At 34.7% G+C, this 22,261-nt stretch overlaps 1 pseudogene; it reads right to left on the minus strand.

Moving 5' to 3' along the window:
- LOC149568263 (oligopeptide transporter 1-like) overlaps positions 1 to 18,598 on the minus strand; it is a 28,423-nt pseudogene extending 9,825 nt beyond the window's left edge.
- Positions 18,599 to 22,261: the final 3,663 nt, after the last annotated feature.

Here is a 22,261-nt window from a genome sequence, read left to right on the forward strand (position 1 = left end):
GAAGCTTCGTTAGAAGTCAATGCAAATCTAGAAGAATCCAGAAACGATAACCGAACTTCCGGGAGGCATAACTTTTGAACTGTAGCTTCGATTGACGAACCATTTACATTTTTAGAAAGCTCTCAAAGCGCTCTATAGCCCTATGGACCAGCTTTTCTTGTCCCCCATTTTTTGGCCCTTTTTGAGGTCATTTAATGCCCCTAACCTGACTTTGAAGCATTCTTAAGAGGTCTCCAAAACTCGAAAAACTGCAATAACTTTGAAACCGTGGGGCCTTTTGACTTGATTCTTTTTCTGGAATGCTCTAAATCACAATTACATTCATCTGGCCAATTCACACCTTCTAGGTCACCAAAATGATGGCCAAATTGCATGCTCCTATTTTTTTCAGGATTTTCTAGCACACTGATAGTTGAACTGTGAGAGTTGGAACCTTTATTTGACCCAAATGGGTATCCAAAAATGAAAAGACATGAAATAGAAACTAAGTCTAAGTACATTTTTTTGGGTGACACAGGATTGCCCTTATACCTCTAGATGCTTCTGCATCAGACACCTAGGGTAGATTGAAAAGTGACCCTGTCACTTTATGAATGGTAGAGGAAATCCCAAATGGAAAACCTCAGCTGCTGAAATCCAAGTTGAGTCCTCGATTGGTCATCCTTTCCATTTGACCAAATACTCTTCATACTGCCTGTTTCTAGTACTCCTACTGACACGATGATCTAGAATGTCTTCTATCTCCTCCTTAGAAGCAGGAATTGGACATGGCTCTAACACCTCATCTGCACCATCATCATGATACTCTGTTAAATCTGCAATGTTGAAAATGGGAGAAATGTGAATACCAGTTGGCAGCTCCACCTCATACGCATTTCCTGAGTCATGTTTCTTCAAAAATTTGTAGGGGCCAAATTTCTTCATTTTCAGCTTGTTGTAAGTACCGGTTGGAAATCTTTCTTTTCGTAAGTGCACCATGACTAAATCTCCTACTTGGAATTCCTTATGTCTTCTCCTTTGATCAGCCCTAACTTTATACTCTTGATTCATCTTGGTAATGTGTGCTTGAACCTCCTCATGTAGATGCTTGATATGTTCAGCAAATTCCTCAGCTTCAGCACTTGTCCTCTCCCCTTCTTCTATCTTCCTCAGCTCTGGTGCAGTCCTTGGGCTACTCCCATATACAATTTGGAATGGTGATTTTCTAGTACTCCTATTTACAGAGTTATTATAGGCAAACTCTGCCTGTGGTAGAATCAAATCCCATCCCTTGGGCTTATCCCCAACTAAACATCTTAGCAAATTGCCCAGACTTCTGTTTACCACTTTTGTTTGGCCATCAGTCTGTGGGTGATGCGTGGAACTAAATTTCAAGTCGGTTATTAACTTTTTCCACAATGTCCTCGAGATATACACCACAAATTTAGTATCTTTGTCAGAAACTATGCTCCTTGGAAGACCATTTAGTCTTACCACCTCTTTGAAAAATAAGTCTGCAATATGGATAGCATCATGAGTTTTGTGGCATGGAATGAAATGTGCCATTTTGGAGAACCTATCAACCAACATGAATACTGAGTCATTACCCCTTTGTGTCCTTGGCAATCCAAGAACAAAATCCATACTTATGTCCTCCCATGGCCTTGATGGAATAGGCAATGGCTGATATAGGCTAGTATTGTGACTAAACCCCTTGGCAACTTGACAAACCTGGCAACTCTGTACAAACTTCTTCACATCTTGTGAAATTTGAGGCCAAAAATAATGTTCTCTAAGAATGGAAATGGTCTTATCTCGACCAAAATGTCCTGCCATCCCTCCACTATGTTCCTCCTTAATCAGATTTTCCCTCATGGAACTCCTTGGAATGCACAATTGAATACCCTTGAACAACATGCCATCCTAAATCAAATAGTCTAACCACTTGGTTCTATCTATAGCAACAGGTTCTTTACAAGCTTTCCATGCTTCAAAAAAATCAGGATCCTCGGGGTACAAATTCTTGAGTTCATCAAACCCAACTACTTCAACCTGCATTACTGTAAGTAACAACTGTCTCCTACTTAGTGCATCTGCAACCCTATTAGATTTTCCACTTCTATTCTTCAACAAAAATGTATAACTCTACAAGAACTCTACTCACTTCATATGCCTCTGATTCAATTTACCTTAGCTATTTAGGTATTGTAATGCCTGATGATCAATATACAAAACAAATTCCTTTGGCAATAAATAATGCCTCCATTTCTTTAAGGCCTGAACTATTGCATAGAACTCTTGATCATAAACAGAATACTTCTTCTTTGCATCATTCAATTTTTCACTAAAATATGCAATAGGCTTACCTTCTTGGCTTAATACAGCCCCAATAGCACTGCCACTGGCATCACAATCCACCTGGAAAACCTTTCTAAAATCTGAAAGTGCCAACACAGGCTGTTTTGTCACCTTCTTCTTTAGCAATTCAAAACTTCTTGCAGCTGCTACAGTCCATTTGAACTCTTTTCTATCCCCTCTTATTGTATCAATTAGGGGTGCACATATGCCACTGAAATTCTTAATAAACTTCCTGTAAAAACTAACTAGACCATGAAATGATCTTACCTCAGTAGCAGACCTTAGAGTAGGCCATTCCAAGATGGCTTTTACCTTCTCCGGATCCATTTTGAGACCTTCAGGTGATATAACAAACCCCAAATAGACTAACTCCCTTTTTGCAAAGATACATTTCTTCACGCAGTAAATGTTCTTCCAAAATCTTGTTGAAAATTAAAATATCATCCAAATAGACAATAACAAATTTTCCCAAGAACTTCTTAAGTACCTCATTCATGAGCCGCATGAAGGTGCTTGGGGCGTTCGTCAATCCAAAGGGCTTGACTAACCTCTCATAAAGACCCTCCTTGGTCTTGAAGGTTGTTTTCCACTCATCTCCTTCTCGAATTCGTATTTGATGATAACCACTCTTCAGATCTATCTTTGTGAAGTACTGAGCTCCACTCAAGCAGTCCATAATATCATTCATCCTTGGCAAAGGAAACTGGTACTTGATGGTGATCCTATTTATAGCTCGAGAGTCTGTACACATCCTCCACTCTCCATCCTTCTTTGGTGCGAGTACTGCAGGTACTGCACATGGACTCAGGCTCTCTCGAATCAAGCCCTTCCTCAACAACTCCTGAACCTGTCTATTTAGCTCCTCTATTTCAGTAGGAGTCATCCTGTGAGCAGCCTTGTTAGGCAAACTAGCTCCTGGAATCAGATCTATCTGATGACTGATTTGCCTTACTAGTGGCAATCCATCTGGAACATTATCAAAGATAATATATCTAAACTCCCTTAGTAAATCTGAAACTTCAAGTGGTATTTCACTACTACCTCCTTTATCTTTCCTAGGAACCAAAGCATAGCACATATGATGATGTTTCATGCCATCTAAAAACTTTCTTCCATCAACAAGACAAATCCTAGCACTGCTACATACCTTTTCACCTTCCTTTTTCATGGGCTTCAATTTGTGGCGAACTTCATCCTTTGTCAGAGAGTATGTGTTTGCATGTCCATCATGCACTGCATGTCTATCAAACTGCCATGGTCTACCCAATAATAGATGACAAACATCCATCAAAATAACATCACAAAGAACTTCATCATGGTAAATTCCAATTTTAAATTTTACTAAACATTGTTCACTTACCAGGACCTTATGACCATCTTTTACCCAAGCAATCTGATAGGGCTGGGGATGTTTCTCCCTCTTGAGCTTCAGCTTAGAGACCATCTCTTTTGATACCAAGTTATCAGTGCTACCACCATCAATGATCACATCACAACATTTATCCTCACACTTGCATCTGGTACGAAACAAACTCCTCTGTTGTCCTGGTTCAATCTCACCACTTAGTAGGACTCTTTCATTTACCAAGGTCTCTCCTCTTTTTGCATCCTCTGAATGTGATGATTGTGCATCCTCATCCACATGAGCAACCCTAGCTTGGCCCTCAGCTCTCCTATCTTTCCTTCCTTGTCTTTGAGGGCATTCAAAGGCACGATGAACTTCTTCATTGCAATGGAAACAGGGACCACGGAAGCCTCCTCTTCCTTGTCCATGTCCTCTTCCTCTCTGATTTCCAAAGTCTTGATCACGAGAGCGATTGAAACCCTCATTCCTCTGGTTCCTGCTAGTACCCTCATCTTCATTTTTATTTTGGGTTTCATTGCGGCCTCAAGATGACCTACCACTTCCCCTTCCTCCTTGACTGCACCCTCTTTGTCTTCCTTCAAACCTTTTATTCAACTTCTCTTCAACTCGTAGGGAAAATTGGTATGCCTCTTCAACGCTGGTCATTCTTACCAGACTTAATTCCTCCTGGATGCTAGGTCGCAACCCACTGATATAACGAGCAACCTTCTCCTTATTTTCTTCTACATGCCCTGCTCTAATAAAGAGTCAATAAGATTCCTCTATATATTCTTGGACTGATCTTCTTGCTTGCTTTAACCCATGCATCTTCTTAAACAAATCAAGCTCATAGTCCACAGGAATGAACTGCTTCTTCAATTTGTCCACCATGCGATCCCATCTTGTGATCTTCTCCTTTCCTCTTTTGTTTCTTTCCAATTGAACCTCTTGCCACCAGATTTTGGCATGGCCTTTCAGTTTGGCCTTTGCAAACTTAACCCTATCTGGGTCCCTGATATCCTCATACTTAAAGTATTCTTCCAGTTCATTGATCCAATCGATCAATTCATCTGGTTTCAGATTTCCTGAAAATACACCCACTTCAATTGTGGGTCTTTTCCCAAACTTAGTAATGGCCCTAAAAAGCCTTTCCTTTGCATGATTCAGAACTGCCCCATCAAATTCCTCTTCCAGTCCCATTACTTCTTCTTCATTTTCATCCTCACTATTGTCACCTGCGGCAACATTTGCTCCTCTACGGAGCTCCTCTTGCAATGCCTGTACCTGCCTTTGGAGGGCTCTAATCTCCTCAGGATTAATAGCTCTGGCCCTTCCACCATGCTCTCTTCATGGAGGCATCTTCTAACTTGAACCCACAACCACATAGTCCTGGTGCAAACTACCTCACAGTCGGCGTTTTGTCTACACACTTAGGAAAACCCGCTCTGATACCACTTGATAGGGACACAACCCAAGAATAGAATGGACACAATAGAAAAGGGAAAAATATATTAACTAAGAAAATAAGCTAGTACAAATAGTATAGAGAAAATAAACTTCAAAACATGCCCTAAGGGCTTACAATAGTATAAATCTAGAGATAATTTCTCCTTTCAGTACCTCCTCTCAAACTCCACTCCGAACTGCCGTTTATAATGCCAAAAATCTCCTTAAATAGACCTCAGAGGGTTAAGGACTAGGAGTACATTCTAGAAAGTGCTAGTAGGCATCCACCAACCAAATAGAAGGTTCCAGAAGCTGCATTAGAAGTCTGTGCAAATCTAGAAGAATCTAGAAATGGTAACCGAACTTTCAGGAGGCATAACTTTTAAACCATAGCTCTGATTGACGAACCATTTACATTTTTGGAAAGCTCTCAAAGTTCTCTATAGCCCTATGGACCAGCTTTTCTCATCTCTCATTTTTTTTCCCTTTTCAAGGTCATTTAATGCCCCTAACCTGACTTTGAAGCATTCTTAGGAGGTCTCCAAAACTCGAAAAACTGCAATAACTTTCAAACCGTGGGGCCTTTTGACTTGATTCTTTTTCTGGAATGCTCTAAATCACAATTACATTCATTTGGAAAATTCACACCTTCTAGGTCACCAAAATGATGGCCAAATTGCATGCTCCTATTTTTTTTGGGATTTTCTAGCACACTGATAGTTGAACTGTGAGAGTTGGAACCTTTATTTGACCCAAATGGGTATCCAAAAATGAAAAGACATGAAACAGAAACTAAGTCTAAGTACATTTTTTTGGGTGACACAGGATTGCCCTTATACCTTTGGATGCTCCTGCATCAGGAATATTCTATTGAATATTATATTAGTCTGTAATAGGCAGGGATTTAATTTTCTCATTCTCATACAAATTCCAGAGAAGTAAAATGCACCTACAACATACTTTCTCATGCACATTTTAGAATATGTGTTATATTGGGATTCATTTCCTCTTTGCTACTATAGAATTTAGAGAGTTTCTTAAATGAGAGGTTAGTGATGCTATAGTTTATTTATGCATTGGTATTATATGACTTAAATTTAACACTTAGATGCACAAACCTAGATTTAAATGTTCTCTAAGGAATGAGTTAAAATCATACCTTAAATTCCTTCTCATTGAACAAAAATGAAACATTTTCAAGCATACGTATGGAAAAATGCAATAATGGAATCCTCATTCTCAGAATATTAAACACAAAAATCTAAACATTACAATGATCTCACTCATCATATTTTAACAAGTATTTCATTGACTCTCTCTCACATAAAGGTTTTACAACTTTACTATGCATTAAATTTCATGGATCTACTTATGTACAAGAGTTATCTACAACATGAATTTCTAAAAGAATGATGTATATCTCATACATGAATCATTTCGTTCTTCTTATACAAAAATGAAGATACCATATTATTTATTTCATAGTGTCAACTACATGCATAACATAGCCCATATTTTACAACTCCACATTCCCTTTTACATTTTAGAGAATATAAGAGTGAGGGTTTGACCCCCATAACTCATAACAAAATGACATAAAAAGGAGGAACTCATCACAACACTTGATTCTACAACTATGTCAAGGGAAGACCCTAATATCTTCAAGGAGTCCATCTTCACAAACCTACACATGACACACACACATAGGAACCATGGAGGCTTACCTCCCAACCTAGGCTTCTATGAAGCCACCCACCGAGCAGGGGAAACAAGAACCAAACAAGTTACACACATACTTCATCAAACCTTACATGAAAACACAAAACGAACACAATCAATACCCTCCCATGGCTTGCACAATGATTTGCCATTGGAATCATAAAATGTTGGGTGAAGGTGGGCTCTTCAAAGAAGAGAAATTCTAACAACATAAATAACATATTGCCAATGCAAATTGCCTCTCAAGGCCATCATAAACATAAACAACATATTACCATTGTATTTCCTCTCAAGGCCTTCAACAATCATCTCCTCCTCACTCATCAAAACCTCCTTGTACCTCCCAAACAACACCTCCTTGTACCTCCCAAACAAACAAGATTCATGGCCATAATGGAGCTCATACTCCATGATATTAACAATCCTCATCATGAAGTAAATTTCTTCTTGACTATAATGTCAAGCCTGACTTATTCCCTTCACCCAAGGCTTCTCTTCCCTCCCAAGGGTGAGTGAAACCTTCACACCCATAAACACATTCAACGCTCACATACAAAACAAGAAAATCAAGAAGGCAACAAAACCCAAAGGAAATCTTCATGAACACACCACACAATCACATTTACACAACAAACTGCCAAGCCCACAATGCAAGATTCAAGACACAATGCATACTCCATCAACAATACCTTCACACTTGTAGAGTTATTTGCCACACTAAGAGAAAGAAGAAAGGAAAATGAAGCATAGTTGAAAACCACCAACCTTGGTCCACGCTAAGGTAATGATAAATGTAGTAGAGCTCCCTTCATCTCCCTCCAAACCTAATTGTCTCTAAAATTAGAGAGTGGGTGAACAAATCATTAGTTTGTCACCCCTCCCCTAATAAAGACCCTCTACTACCCTTTTTAGTAAGGACACCAAGCCTCCCTCTCTTACATTGTTGCTCCTCCAAAATAAGAAGGTTGACCAAATGGGGTTGTGAAGGTTCTATCATGGAAAAACTCAAATTTTCGAAGTGGTTCAAGTAGGCTTTGTTTAAGGGGTTCCCTAAGCTAGGAAAACATTAAAATAATTGAATTTAGGCCCGTATCATGCTATACTACCATTTGGGTGGTTTTTTAACAATAAAATAACACTCTAGGACCCCATTTAGACCCCCTAAACTCCCTATCAAGTTTGAATTCGAAATTAAACATGGTGGTGACCCATCCTAACACTCTCTCCCAAATGGGTGTACTTAAGCATTAATTGAATGGAAGGGAGAGGACCAAGATTAAGTGACCTTATGACCAACACTCTAGGTGACATGTCATTAACACATAGACAATACAAGTTTCAAGTGACACATAAAAATACATTACATTTTCCTTGACATGCCCTTCATGCATCTAGGTTATGATTAAACATATGCACAAGCAAGCAACCATACAATTATGAAGAAAAAATACTTTCACAACAAGGATTTTGAATCTTCCAAAGATTCGCGTTGGTTAAATTATGTTCACAAGGTTTGGAACTTGTTTCCTCCAAAAATTTTCCTTGGTTTCACTTCCTGCACATTCAACTCGAGCATCAGTAGACCAAGGAGGCTATATAAATAAATATCGTAAGTGCCTATAACTTCAAAAGTTACATAATCTTATTAACATAATTCAAATAAATTTCCTTTCCTAATCATTTCAAGTAAATCATTCAAAATATTAAAATATCAAGAACTGCATGTCAAAATCAAATCAACATATATCTGTGTATCATAAATCATCATAATCAAATTAACATTTCGTATCGTATCAAAAATCTAATAGTATCAGATTATAGAACTGTATCCATATGTGTTCAATCATTTCATACACAATAAAAAGTTCTTATGTAACATGATCAAATTAACAGTTTGAACAACCTCATAATCTATTCTCTATCATAGTGATGAAATATTAAATTCATGACTATTAAGTCACAAGTCATGTGAATTGGGTTTGTTAGCATATTTAAATCTATCCTTTGGCGCTAATTTTCATTTGAACATTACAATTTGACATTCAAGTATTTATGCAATTTATTTTTTATTAAAGCAATTGAAATAATTTAAAACATGAAATGAAATCATTAAATATATCAATTAGGTTCTAATAAGTGTGAATCATCAAAATGTTGATATTGAAATGACATAACCCTATTGTCTTGAAAATCTATATCAAAACATCAAATTAAAAGTACCACAATGCAATAATGTCATCTATACTATGACAGATTGGGTGAGGCCTCACATTGCTAAGATTTGAGAATGGGATTGAGTCAAGTCAAGAGGTTTTTTTAATAAATATTGCACATGTGTCCACTGCCATAGTCACTAACTATGATCACGGGTCAAAGGTGGACAGAGAAGCCCAATCGTCGACAAAGAAGAAGATTGAATAGGCTGTGGACAAGATAATTAGCTGGCTGGATAGCATTCAACTTGCAGAGGCGGATAAATTTGAAGACAAATTGATGGACGCAGAACACCATTACAGTGGGGGAAATCTGAAAAGAGACTTCAACAATTTCGGGGAAGGGTATTTGATCTGGCAATTTTATAGCTCGATATTGAAATTAGATAATGGTAAATACACTACTTTTTGTTGGAGCAAAGCAGAGGCTAGTAATAGGAGATCATGTTGCTGATGGAGAAAAATTATGTTTTAAAATTTACAAAATTTAGTATTTTGAATTATGGGATGATGGGCAAGTTTGTATTTCAGTCTTTCATAAGCGAAGATATCTTTGATTCTGATATAATTTGGAGAAGACTCACCAGGAGTGTATTGGAACAGAGTTTGGCAATCTTGAGATCTCGAAAAAAGGAAACAGGAGATGCCATGATGCATGGCTATGTCAATTGGACTCTAGGATAGAAAGCCCAATAGTCAAATAACTATTTATTCTCTCTCAACTCTTCATATTCAAATAACTTTCTACATAACGGGTGTGTACAACCATGTAAGATTGTATCTTTTAATTCATAATAAAGTATTCCATGTGGAGTGTGGATGTAGGCAAGTTTTTCTAAACTATGATAAATCTTGTGTTCTTACACTTTGCCTTATGAGTCTCTATTTTCATTTTTTTTTGCCAATTTATATTTACACTATTAACGCACCTTCCATAGATTAAGGGTATTGATAGGTGCATTTAGTATACAAATTCATGAGTAGAAATTGGGAAGCAAAGATAAGGACAAGTTTGTAGGAAGAAAAGTATTGAATTGAAGAAGAGGAGTGTAAATGGAGGAGAGGCAGAAAAAGGGTTAAACAAGCTTGCTTAGAAGTTTGAAGGTCTCTTTGGGGATTGATTTCAGTTTAGGATGTTCAAAGACTAGCTGCTCAGGCATAAAAGTTTCAATAAGGGCACTACAGAGCACATCAAATTATTTGGATTATTAGTAATTATTTCTTTACCTATATAAAACATATAAGAAGCCATAACTGTTGTTGTAGATGTGGTTTTAGTTTTTCAAGTATACCTGATACTGTACAACCACTACTTTTGTAGTGGAGTCAAAGTTTGCAAACCTTCAAATGTATATAAAACCTTTGGCTCTGTAATGAACACAAATTTCTATAAATATTGAAATCTATTTCAAATCATTTTTATCAAATAATACTCAGCTAAAGAACACAAATCACCAATCTCTCTGGAAATCTACAATTCCTGCCTGTAATGGGGTAAAAATGCTTGAATCCCATAAAATACCCTCTAAAAATCTTTTGAGATATATTCTATATGTGCTTGAGGCATATGATATTCGATATAATTATCCCATTTTTTATATTTAGACTGAATTGATTTTTTGAATGAAAATTAACTCTTTAGGCTTTAATTATTATTATGTTAATATTACTTGTTATATATTAGGTTTATTTTTATGTATGTATTTGGTTATTAATTAAACTTTAATAAATTAATTTAAAATATTTTTATTAAACAATTTATCAACTTTAGAAGTTTGATATTTATTATTGATTTTTTTAAACTATTATTTCTAATAACATGTGTATTTTGATATATTTTGACTTTGCATTATATTTGTTCTATTAAGGAGCGATAACTATGTGATCAAATTTTAGTTCTTATCAAGAGGTTTTTAAGATTTATTCGATAGCTTGTTCTACAAAGACTAGAATAATGAATGTTGTGGAGGTTGTGGGTGAATGTTCAATAGTGTTTGTCACTTATGGGATGTTTAATTTCTATAATTCCATGAACATTGTTCTACACGACTTTCTTTCTTATAGTCATAGAACTTTGCTAAGATATTTTCTTATTCGATATCTTATGCACTATATATATTCATGGTTATAAGAACATATGCTATCACTAAGTCATTAATAATCTAGATCTTAATGGATAAAAATAGGAATGCTTGTCCAACCAAGTGAAAAGAAAATTTGGAACTTTTAATTTTGATTGAGTTTGTCAGAAAAGTAGAGTTTTCTAAAGATTTTGGGGAATGCTTGGGTGATTCGAGAAATGTTTCTATTTAAAATTGAATTGCAATTAGTAAATATTTGTTAGTAAATTAATCTTTTTAATTTCATAGTCAAAGATTAAAAAATATTTATATTACTTAAGTATGGGACATGATCTTTCTATTATGTCATATGTTTATAGGGTTTTGAATCTTTTGAGTGGTGTAATCAAAGAACATATAATTATCTTTAGTAATTATGTTCAATTAATTGAATTATTATTTTTGGTGTCTATTTCAATTTAATTTTTGTGGGTATTTATTTCAATTTAAAAGATCACAGTATTTGTATGTATATGTTGTATCACAAAATTCTTCTTACAAGAAGAGATAGGTTGAGTTGAAGACAAGATGAAATCCAAATAATAATAATATGAATAGTGTATTTGATTTTAATCTTGGCAAAATAAAAGTACATAATAACAATTATCAAATACCTTGAGAAATGTAGGTCAATATATAAGAAAATAGGGGAACCAAACATTACTATGAATAGATAATAACTCATTAGCCAAATAACATGAAAAACCTAAAAGTTACAAAGAAAATCATGATATGGTAGAAGGTTATAAGTGATTTTGTCTAGAGAAAATTAAAACTTGCTATATTATTGAAGAGCAAACTTTGGACCCATGAAAAAAAAACATTTGGCTCATTTGAACAGAATGATACGTTGCGCAATAATCACATTATATGTTGCACTAGACTTGTGATGTATTAATAGGGACAAGGACATTGTTTTGAAGATAGCACAAATGTGGGGGTGTATATGTACAAGGGCAAGAACAACATTTTGAATATGAATTAGGATAATAAAGAGAGTATGTGAAGAAAATCATTGTTCGCTATAAACAAAACTGACAATGTGAAACACATAAGTGGCTCCAAACAATGTTACTACTGGCATTACAATATGCTAACTACACCTAATATTTTACCATTTTGTATGGTTGGATATCATTGAGGTTATATGTCATCCCAGTGTTTGGCTTAGTTAGCATTTTGTAGAAAACAATGTTGTCATATGTGAATAAGTTTCATTTTTTTCGCAATGCATAAAACAACTGAAGTGAACCCATTTATGTGGTGGTAGGAGCCACTTCCTAGTCTAATAAATTTTTGGGACCTCTTAAATTTGGAAGTATCTTCAATATACATGTGTACATGTGTCGTTTAACTAATCAAATTTATTCCAATGGTATTTTTCTTTGCTAAAGATGCATGAGAGGTTAGGAGGTCAAATTAGAGGTGCAATAGAATCAACATGGACATGTATTCTCACAAATGGTGGCACAATGGCTGTAATAGTTGTCACACATGCGAGTGAATAGTTTGAAACCCTATTTGTGAACTCAATACTCTAAGGTCAATTTGAAAACAATATTCAGAGAAAAATAGGGAATAAGAAAGTTACAGAGCACAAGATAAGATGAAATGTGGAACAATCTACTAAGTTCAAATTATCTTTATTGATTCTCCACAACACAAAGTTATAGTAATAGACAAATAAATGTTCACATGCAACACAAATGGTTAAAGAAGCATACAATGGAGAAGATCTTTTATTACCACTACCATAACACACTTTCAACTAGAGAAGATATTTTCTGTATCTTTTTCAGTCATAATTGTGATTGTAGTCCTAGGAATATCAAATAGAGGAATTTAAGATAGATTATTAATGACTTAGTGATAGTATCTATTCTTATAACCATTAATATATATAGTGCATAAGATATTGAATAAAAAATATCTTAGCAAAGTTCTATGACTATAAGAAAGAAAGTCATGTAGAACAATGTTCATGGAATTATAGAAATTAAACATCCCACAATTGAAAACACTATTGAATGTTCACCCACAACCTCTACAATATTCATCCTTCTAGTCTCTAGTGCATCTCACTTTTTTTTAGTTCTCATATACTCAGTCTTCGATTTAAAATTAAAACTTTACCCCTTTATTAGAGATATTGGATTGATATAATTAACATATTAGTTGGAACTTTCATAAATGATATGTACAACATATGTTGGAATATAGATTTTTGTCTTTAAATACTCACAAAGATACCAACAAAAAATATTGTCTCATTGAATGTTGTAATTGCAGGATGTATCTAAAATGGTAGTTGTGACCAGATTTTCTTTTTCTAAAGAGAAATGCAAGTAAAAATTAAGTTGTATGAATACTTAGATACTAAGTATTCATTTGAACCATCTTGTACCCCAATGCAATACAAACTTTACAATAGATTCTAAGCAATTCGACATTAGGACATACACATTGTCAACTATGTGAACATGTAAAGTACATGCAATAAACTATGCTACCTTGGGATGCATACCACTTTAATCTAATGTGGTACAATTTATACTATATGTTCTCACAAGAAAGAAATCATTTGATTATTTATGTGTAATATTATAGACCTAGGAAAATAGCTAGAAAAATTTAAAAATCTAACCCAAATGCAAGAGATGTTCATAACATGAGTAAATCCAAAATTCAAGTGACCAACACTCATGATGAACAGTACACATATTGTGGGTAGACAATTAGCTTCCCATAAGACATTAAAATAATAGAATATCTCTCATGTAGAATTACAAATTTGGATGTCCTAATATTTGAAAACTCCATACACATGAAAATTATTATGATTTCTATTCAAGTAGAAGTTGTATACCACATTACAATATAAAATTACATATGACCCATTCTATAAGGATGTTTAAATAGATGTTTAATATCTACAACTACTTAATGATACAAGTATACACATTTCAAACATGCTTCACCCTAGAAAATTGTTATCAATTAATATTGATAATAACATGAGATAGATATTGTCAAAGAAACCTTGCAAATTATAGATGCAAATGAACCCCTTATTCATTTGTCAAAGCTTGAATAAATGAATATTATATTGAGGGACTTATCGACATGGATTTTCCCATACTCTTCTTGGATGGTATTGCATTGCCAATACAAACTCACTATCGTCAAGTTAAAATGCATGAATATGTAATACACTTAATGAGATTCCATGATAGACAATTTGAAAGCCATCCAAGGCTTTTCTATTTTGTAGTGCATCTAATAATGAGACATTGCAAGCAAGGACTCTCTTCTACGTTTGTTAAGAACAATCTAGATGATCACTCCATCTCATACACCTTGAAAACCTTTGCATCCACAAACACAAATTTTCCAAAGCTCAATTATCTTAACGATTGATGTATTTCAGATCTTCCTTGTGGGGATCCAGAACATATTGGAACAAATGTTGCACGGTGAGCTTTCAGATATGGTTACCCTATTAGGATCTACTCTATTCTTCATATTTAGTATCATAAATACTAAATGGCCAATGTTTTAATAATTATTTTCAAGTGGCATTCTGTCTATCCTTGAAAGAAACAAATAACACATGTAAAATAATTAATACTAACTTGCATTCTATTTTCTTGTTCTTCTACCAAATGTTCATAATTTTTTGCAAAGAAGTGATAGAAAAATTCTTTTCTACCTAGAGAAACTAATGGTATAGATAAGAATGACAAATGAATTTAAGAATGAATCATGTATGCTACCCAACTATTTATTATGTAACTATGATTATTTAATTTTTCTCTTTTACATTTTCTTTCATATTATACCAAAAAGAATATATGTAGGAAATCATCTTATATAGGCATGCACCTTTGTCACTATCGGCGTACCCCTTGCTCCTCCGGATGCAAGTGCTAGTAATACCTGATTTATAACTGCTTGAATGATACCAATAGGCAGAGTGTATACAAAAGCTATCCGCAAGGCAAGAAGTAATCCCCAATATTTTAGCTACAGATCATTGTTGTAACCCTCACAAGCTGCCAATGCTGATGCCATAGCCACTGCTAACAAGATGAGAAACTAGTACTGTGGAACAGACTTGTAATTGTCCTTCATTAATCTGGTGTGCACGTCAACTTGCCAATCTGTCATTGCTGATTTAGCCTGCTGCCAAATGTCCCTAGACATAAAGATTACAATATAACTATGTATGAAAAGCTCTTAAAGGATAAACAAGATATTCTAAATCCTAATTTGTCTTTAAATTTACAATATCATTTTCTCATAGAATATGGATTAATATAAAATCAAATTAGTCATCTAAGCAACTTGATGTATTTTGCTCAAACCAAAATTTTATAGAAAAAGAAGTTAAAGCTATTTAATTCCTATGCTAAATAAGTTTTGTGCCCATATTATTTGTGATTTCAACTGTATAATATTTGTTTTGTATCAATGTTTGTGATCATAGGTGATTTATGAGGTACTCCTTTATTAGCTTAATGAGAGATCATATAATGGATTCAAGAGATCAATGAAGTCCGGAGTGATGAGGCAAAACAAATCTTTTATCATTGAAATCCCAAATGATAGATGATGAACAATGATCCAAAATATTTATACAAAACAAATCTTTTACATTTGAAATCAGAAATGATAAATAAAAAAGTGTTATAGACCATCATCAAATGGGATCCCAAACATTAATACAAAACAAATCTCTGACATTAATATAAAACAAATGATATGATCTTTACCCAAAAGAAAAAACAAGGAAAAATGGTAAAAAGATGTGCTTAATTTCCATGAAAGAGGAAGACATGGGAGACGGTAGCAGCAAGAGTGGCAAAGCTCATTCCATAAGTGAGAGCATAGAACCCGCTCAAGTTGAGTTTGCTGTATTGATTGTAGGCATCCTTGTCAAATGTGAAATCACTCTCTTCAATACCCTTGTAGTGTTAAATCTCTGGCCGTCGTCTGAGAAAACATGGGCAGAAACAAATGGGAATTTCTGGGCATCATAAACATTGGTCCAGTATGTGATTGGAGGATGATGTAGGCAACGAGGACAAAACCAACTGCAAAGTTGGTTATGGCAAACCATGGAGTAGCCAATTGACTGCCTAAAAAGCCTGCAACAGTTGCCCAATCAAGGGCGAAGGCTCCAATCCCAAGCCCATAATTTCCTAACCCAATTTGTTGTGCTGTCACAGAGTTTTTCCATATCCAGCAAGCTATGGACATGACAGATATGGTGGGTAAAAGGAAAGCAGTTATAAAGTAATATGCAAAACTGCATGTTAACACTATGATGAAGAATTGTAACCTTTTCAGTCCTCCCTTTGGCCTCTTCTCTACTGCATGAAGTGCCCTGCACCACCATTGCCAATACATGCATTAGTATCCTATCATTCACACAATCCAAGTGCAAAATAAGCTGATGGTTTTTTAGTACGTTTAAACATCATATACTAAAGTTTGAGTTTTAGGCTAAAAGGGTTAAATAATCAAAATTGAGTTATTTTTTTCAAACTTAATTATTTTTTCGAGTTTGTGATATTTAAGAATGGACAGGGGAAAATTGAACAAGAACAAAGTGACTGCTGCATCGAAGAATCCTGAGAAGGATGTGGAGGTAACAAATATCCACCAGGGGGCCAAACTTCCAAAGGAGTTGGCTTGAAGGATGTGGAGGTAACAAATATCCACCAGGGGGCCAAACTTCCAAAGGAGTTGGCTTAGTTCTGTGTTTCTAATTTTTCTTTGGTCTTTTTCTACTGGTTTTTAAGTTTTCTGCTAGTCTGTGGTCTTTAGGATGAAGGAGTTTATAAAGTTTTATCTATTTCTAGCATAGTTTTAATTTTGGACTTAGTTTATATTGTGCAATATGATAGATCTGGTTTTGAGACCCTTAGGAAGGAAAAATAGAAGAATTGAAGGTCACACATTAGATGAAGATGTCAAATCATCACATTATAAATAATTTAAAAGAGGACAAGTCCTAGTTAATAAAAGAGATCTATTGATTGGTGAGAATAAACTTGGTCAAAGGAGGAACTTGTTTCACACCAGATGCAGGTATGAGGATAAGTGTTTTTATGTAATAACTGAAAGTGGAAGCACCGAGAAATTGGTTTCAAAAGAAATGACATTCCTGTAAAACATAGTTTTACCTTATTCTAAAAAGAATGGACGACTTTTTCAACCTACCTAAATAATGAGACTTGAATAAGAGTTGATGGCCACCACATGTAAGCAGATTCAACCAGTAACTTTCTGTATAGCCCAGCCCATCCAAAGCCCAGCATCTAGCCACATATGATAAATAATTAAAATTATCTACACAATTGAATCTTGATAATAATATAAAGAAAGTTAAAAAGATCCCACTTATATATAGACCTTATACCTGTGTAGTTAAGGCCAATAGCCATAGCGCTGCAGGATTCATGTCCCTATTATAGAAGGCCTTAACAATGGTGAAAATATGCACTGCATAACTCCACTGGTTCTCACACTTGCAAATATGGTGATAAGTACATGTTCTTTAGTATTAAAGGACCCCGGATTGAGAGAAAATTGCAATTTTGTTCCAGGAAGATTTATTTTTGTGGGCAATGTGGCCGCCATGAGACGACCAGATGGTAGAAGAAAAATCTGAGCGGACACAGCTGTGAGGCTGATGGGATGCGCTCTGTAACCAACAAATTGATTCAAGAATGACAATATCGCATAAGATAAAATCCCCAGCACCCACACTCGAAAAGTTAACACAGGCATCGATGGATCATCAGTGGTGGGTACTGTCAATGCCACTTCTTCAATTGGAGACTGGGCATCCACTTCCTTCATCATTTCTTGAGAATTCTCCATTGCCTACAAATCAAGAACACATCTTTCAACACTTATACAAACGAAGATTTCAATAATCATGATTCATTCCCTTTATATGTACAGTCTAGATTCATAATCATGATTCATTTCCTTTATATATACAGTCTAGATTCATATAGTAGCTGTCACAACTCGCTCTTCCCATACCCGAATAAAGGGATGTTTGTAATGCCAGCTCTTTGATCAATAGAGATTAGAATAATTAAATGAATAATTCAGTAATCTTAGGGCTGTGACGGTTACAAATCAAAACGATGGACGACGGTTATGGAGCTACCATCCTCATCTTGTACGAGTTCTTTTGTACCGAGGGAGGACGATTGCAAGTTGGATGACGGAAGGCATAGCTGGACAAAATGTTAGCAATCATTCGAATAACCAGGTGCTTCTTGCTTTGAATAGTTTGTAGTTTTTGTCTTGTGCTTCGTATAAAATATTATTGTTTATGCTATTTTGATTACTGTGATGATTGTTTTCAAGAAATAGTAACTTCTCGTGTACCCAGCCATTTGATCGGTTAATCTAGAGAAAAATAAGCAAAAGAATATTGGGAATCTATAATGGAAAATCACTGGGAAATGTATTCGATTTAAATTATCGAGATTCATATTGAATCAATTTTATGGTCTAGTATTCCTAATTATATGTGCTTTCAATTAAAATGCTATGATATCTCTTATGATCAAAACCTGACAAACTCATGACATTGAATTGAATAATATAGAGATTTCCAAGTAATACCACTAGAGATGTTATACTATCGTTGTGACTCTTAGCTTGACCATGAGCTTGTGCTTTGATTTACCTATCGACCGTTGTTTAACTGATCTGTCACAACTCCAAAATTCTTTAGCTTAGACTGAAGGAATCACATACAGTTTCATGTATGATTTTTCTTGTTCAATGCCATGGATTGTCTGGAGCTATCTCTTCCTAAGTGTTAGATGCAAACTTTTTCTAAGGTTTCTACACTGTTTATTTTAAGTGAAAACTTCTCAAGTAAAAGCCATTTGATAGCATATAAAATGGCTGAAAGACTATATATGTTTCTTTCTTGTTGACTGGCTGTAGGATGTGTTATAATTCTTACTCAACTATGTCCTGTTGGGTGATGCGACGCGCTCCCCTGCCCACAGGTGGTTAATTATGTGGTGTTCCATGTTCACTAATAGTCATGGCTTTTGGTGCAACGGAAAATGGGCCCTACAATTGGTATCAGAGCCTGGTTTTGGCCTGGTCATGGGTTCAAATCTCCCTGGTGCCTTCCCAACCCGCATAAGCACCTGGTATGCACGTCGAGGGGGAGATTGTTGGGTGATGCGACGCGCTCCCCTGCCCACAGGTGGTTAATTATGTGGTGTTCCATGTTCACTAACAGTCATGGCTTTTGGTGCAACGGCAAATGGGCCCTACATGTCTAGTTGGATGGATAGATGAGGGTCACATGTAAGGTTGTGGGTGAACTTGAAACTAGATCTTATCTTCCTCCTGGCTAAACTAAGAAAGAGTGCTCCTTTTCCTCCTTAGGTAGAAGGCCAGGAGTGCATATTAGTATTTAATCTTTGTTGGATTAACAATTGTTGCAGTTGTGATCTTTGTATTCAATGTTATATTAGATGAGTGGTTGTTCTGTTGAATCTCTATATTTAACATTGCTAGATTAGTGTTGTTGTAGTTGTAATCTTTGTATTCAATGTTATATCAGATGAGTGGTTGTTGTGTTGAATCTCTGTATTTAACATGGCTGGATTAGTGTTGTAGTAGTTGTAATCTTTGTATTCTTGTTGTTATGGATATACTTCTATCAATTTCTAACATAAAACAAAACTTCATATACAATGTTTTTACTATCCTAATATATGCTGAAGCTTCATATTTATTGATAAACTAAACTAGTACATCCTTTATTCTATGAAGTGTGCTGAGTATAGATGAACACATTTCTAAAATTGATTGTCTTTATTACAATCTTTGAAATACTATAGCTCTGTTGTTTTTAGGAGATTCTATTTATTCTGGAAAAGAAAACAATCCTTTTGTATTATGTTGAACCAATCTTGAGTATTAATTTTTAACTCATTTATTAGATGGGTACAATGTGACAAAAAGGGAGGGTTAGACATGGATTTGAGATCGTTTGATTATCTCTACCCGCTAGTACTAAAGGATGGATACTTTAGGCATAGTTTTCCCTTTCAGGTTAATTCTAGTATCCAGTTTCAGAGTGGATTATTTTGGAATAGTTAGAACTTTTCCTCTAAATGAAACTTAAAAATGATCTTCTTATTAAAAGGATACATTGATTTACTAATGAACTTACAACAAAATGTGAATTCTCTTTTTACAAGATGTCTATGACTAAATTGAAGTATAATCACTATGTTTCAATAATGAATAGTGGATGGAAATCCTGTATCCTTTTTTTTTTTTTTTTGAGATATAGCAGTATCTAACATTTATTAATTAGAGAGTGGCAACCCATTAAAAGAATTGTTAATGTTTAAATTAACATGCTATGTAATCATAAAAATTGTCATTGCATGATGCCTTGGATAGGTAATAATAGTAGAAAAGATATTATTGCATTGTTTTTATTTCAATGTTGCATAAGTTTGGGAAGAGAATATGGTTACAAGATGAGGTAATGAATGGAAAGCAATGGTATTGGTACTTTAATATACACCTTGTATATCTATGTTTTATGAGGGTAATTCAAGACATGATTACATTCTTGGAATATTGCTCAATAGAGGGTGAGTTTCATTGTAGTAGAGAGAATATATGTGTGTGTCCGTGTGTGTGTGTGTGTGTGTGTGTTTTATACACAATTTCATTATCACTCTTGGTTTTATTTTCTTAGATTTTCTCAATGTTGGGTTGGGTATCTTTCATGTTAGACAAGATTTTGGGGAAGCTTAATAGCTTCATGATAGGGTGGTAAAGCACTCCTACAATATTCTCTCCCTTGTGTTCTTAGATAGGTTTTGGAGCTTCTACCAAAATGGTTGACATAATTAGTTCATTATGATATTCTAGTAACAAAATTATAGTTTATTTTAGATTTGAGCATATATGTATATGTATCATTTTTATTAAAGTTAATAATAGTTAATCAACTACTGTTGACTGGTCAATATTCCTTAACTTTGACTCATGTTGAATTTTTCATATTTTATGGACATTGTTGGCGTGGCATTTGTTTTGTAGGGGCAGTCATTATAGTAGCTTAGTAGGAGCACAAAGTTTGGGAGCGCACAAGATATAATTTTTTAGATCATAGTCTATAAATTGCAATACACTAGGTAAACATTTCAACATGACATGATGTTGGTATGTTAATGTGGTTATGTCTGACACTCCTCAGAGACCACCCTTAAACATCGCACACTAAGGGAAGAATCAAGCTTGGGAAAAAACATCAACTTTGACCTTTAAACACTTTTATTCTAGGAATTAAGCTTAATGTGTGATGTTAAGTTGTTCTATCCTTCGATATCATGTTGACTTGGGGAGATTGGACCTCGTGACATCATGCTTCATAACAAGAAGCTCTTGTTAATCTAATCAGGCCTCCAACTGAAGCACACAAAATATACATGATAGGCAGTACTAAATTTTAAATAGATTGGTTAAAATTACAAATGGATCTTATCTCTAATAATCTAGGCTCACAAGCACAAAGGCTTAGCGGATGTGCAAAGTCTATGGATATACAAGAGATATAACATGAATGTTAACATAAAGTTCAAACATGTGAGCTGAAGTAACAAATAGGTGACCTCATATCTTGTATGAATGTGAATAGTTCAAATCCATGGGATACAAATATGAACATCAACATGATAGTTTAAACATGGGATCAAACCCACAATTAAGATAGCTTGAGAGGGCCACAAAGTCTATGAGCACACAAGGTATACAATACTAAAGTCAATAAAAAAATTCAACTCTATGAACACATTAGATCAACAAAGACACAATCATAATAATCTAATAAAGAGTTAAACTTTGGTCAAAATCATAAAGTAAAAGACATATAATATGGATGTCATTATGAAAATAGTAAACTAAAATGTATATATTACAAAAGAAGATTTTTTTTTTTCAAAACTAACTCGTAAGTCTTTTTAAGTTTATTGTTTAGCCATTACCCTAAAAGTTCAAACATGGTG

Source organism: Cupressus sempervirens, chromosome 3 (assembly GCF_028749045.1).
Source record: "Cupressus sempervirens isolate cs-2001-9-10 chromosome 3, ASM2874904v1, whole genome shotgun sequence".
Lineage (NCBI taxonomy): Eukaryota > Viridiplantae > Streptophyta > Pinopsida > Cupressales > Cupressaceae > Cupressus > Cupressus sempervirens.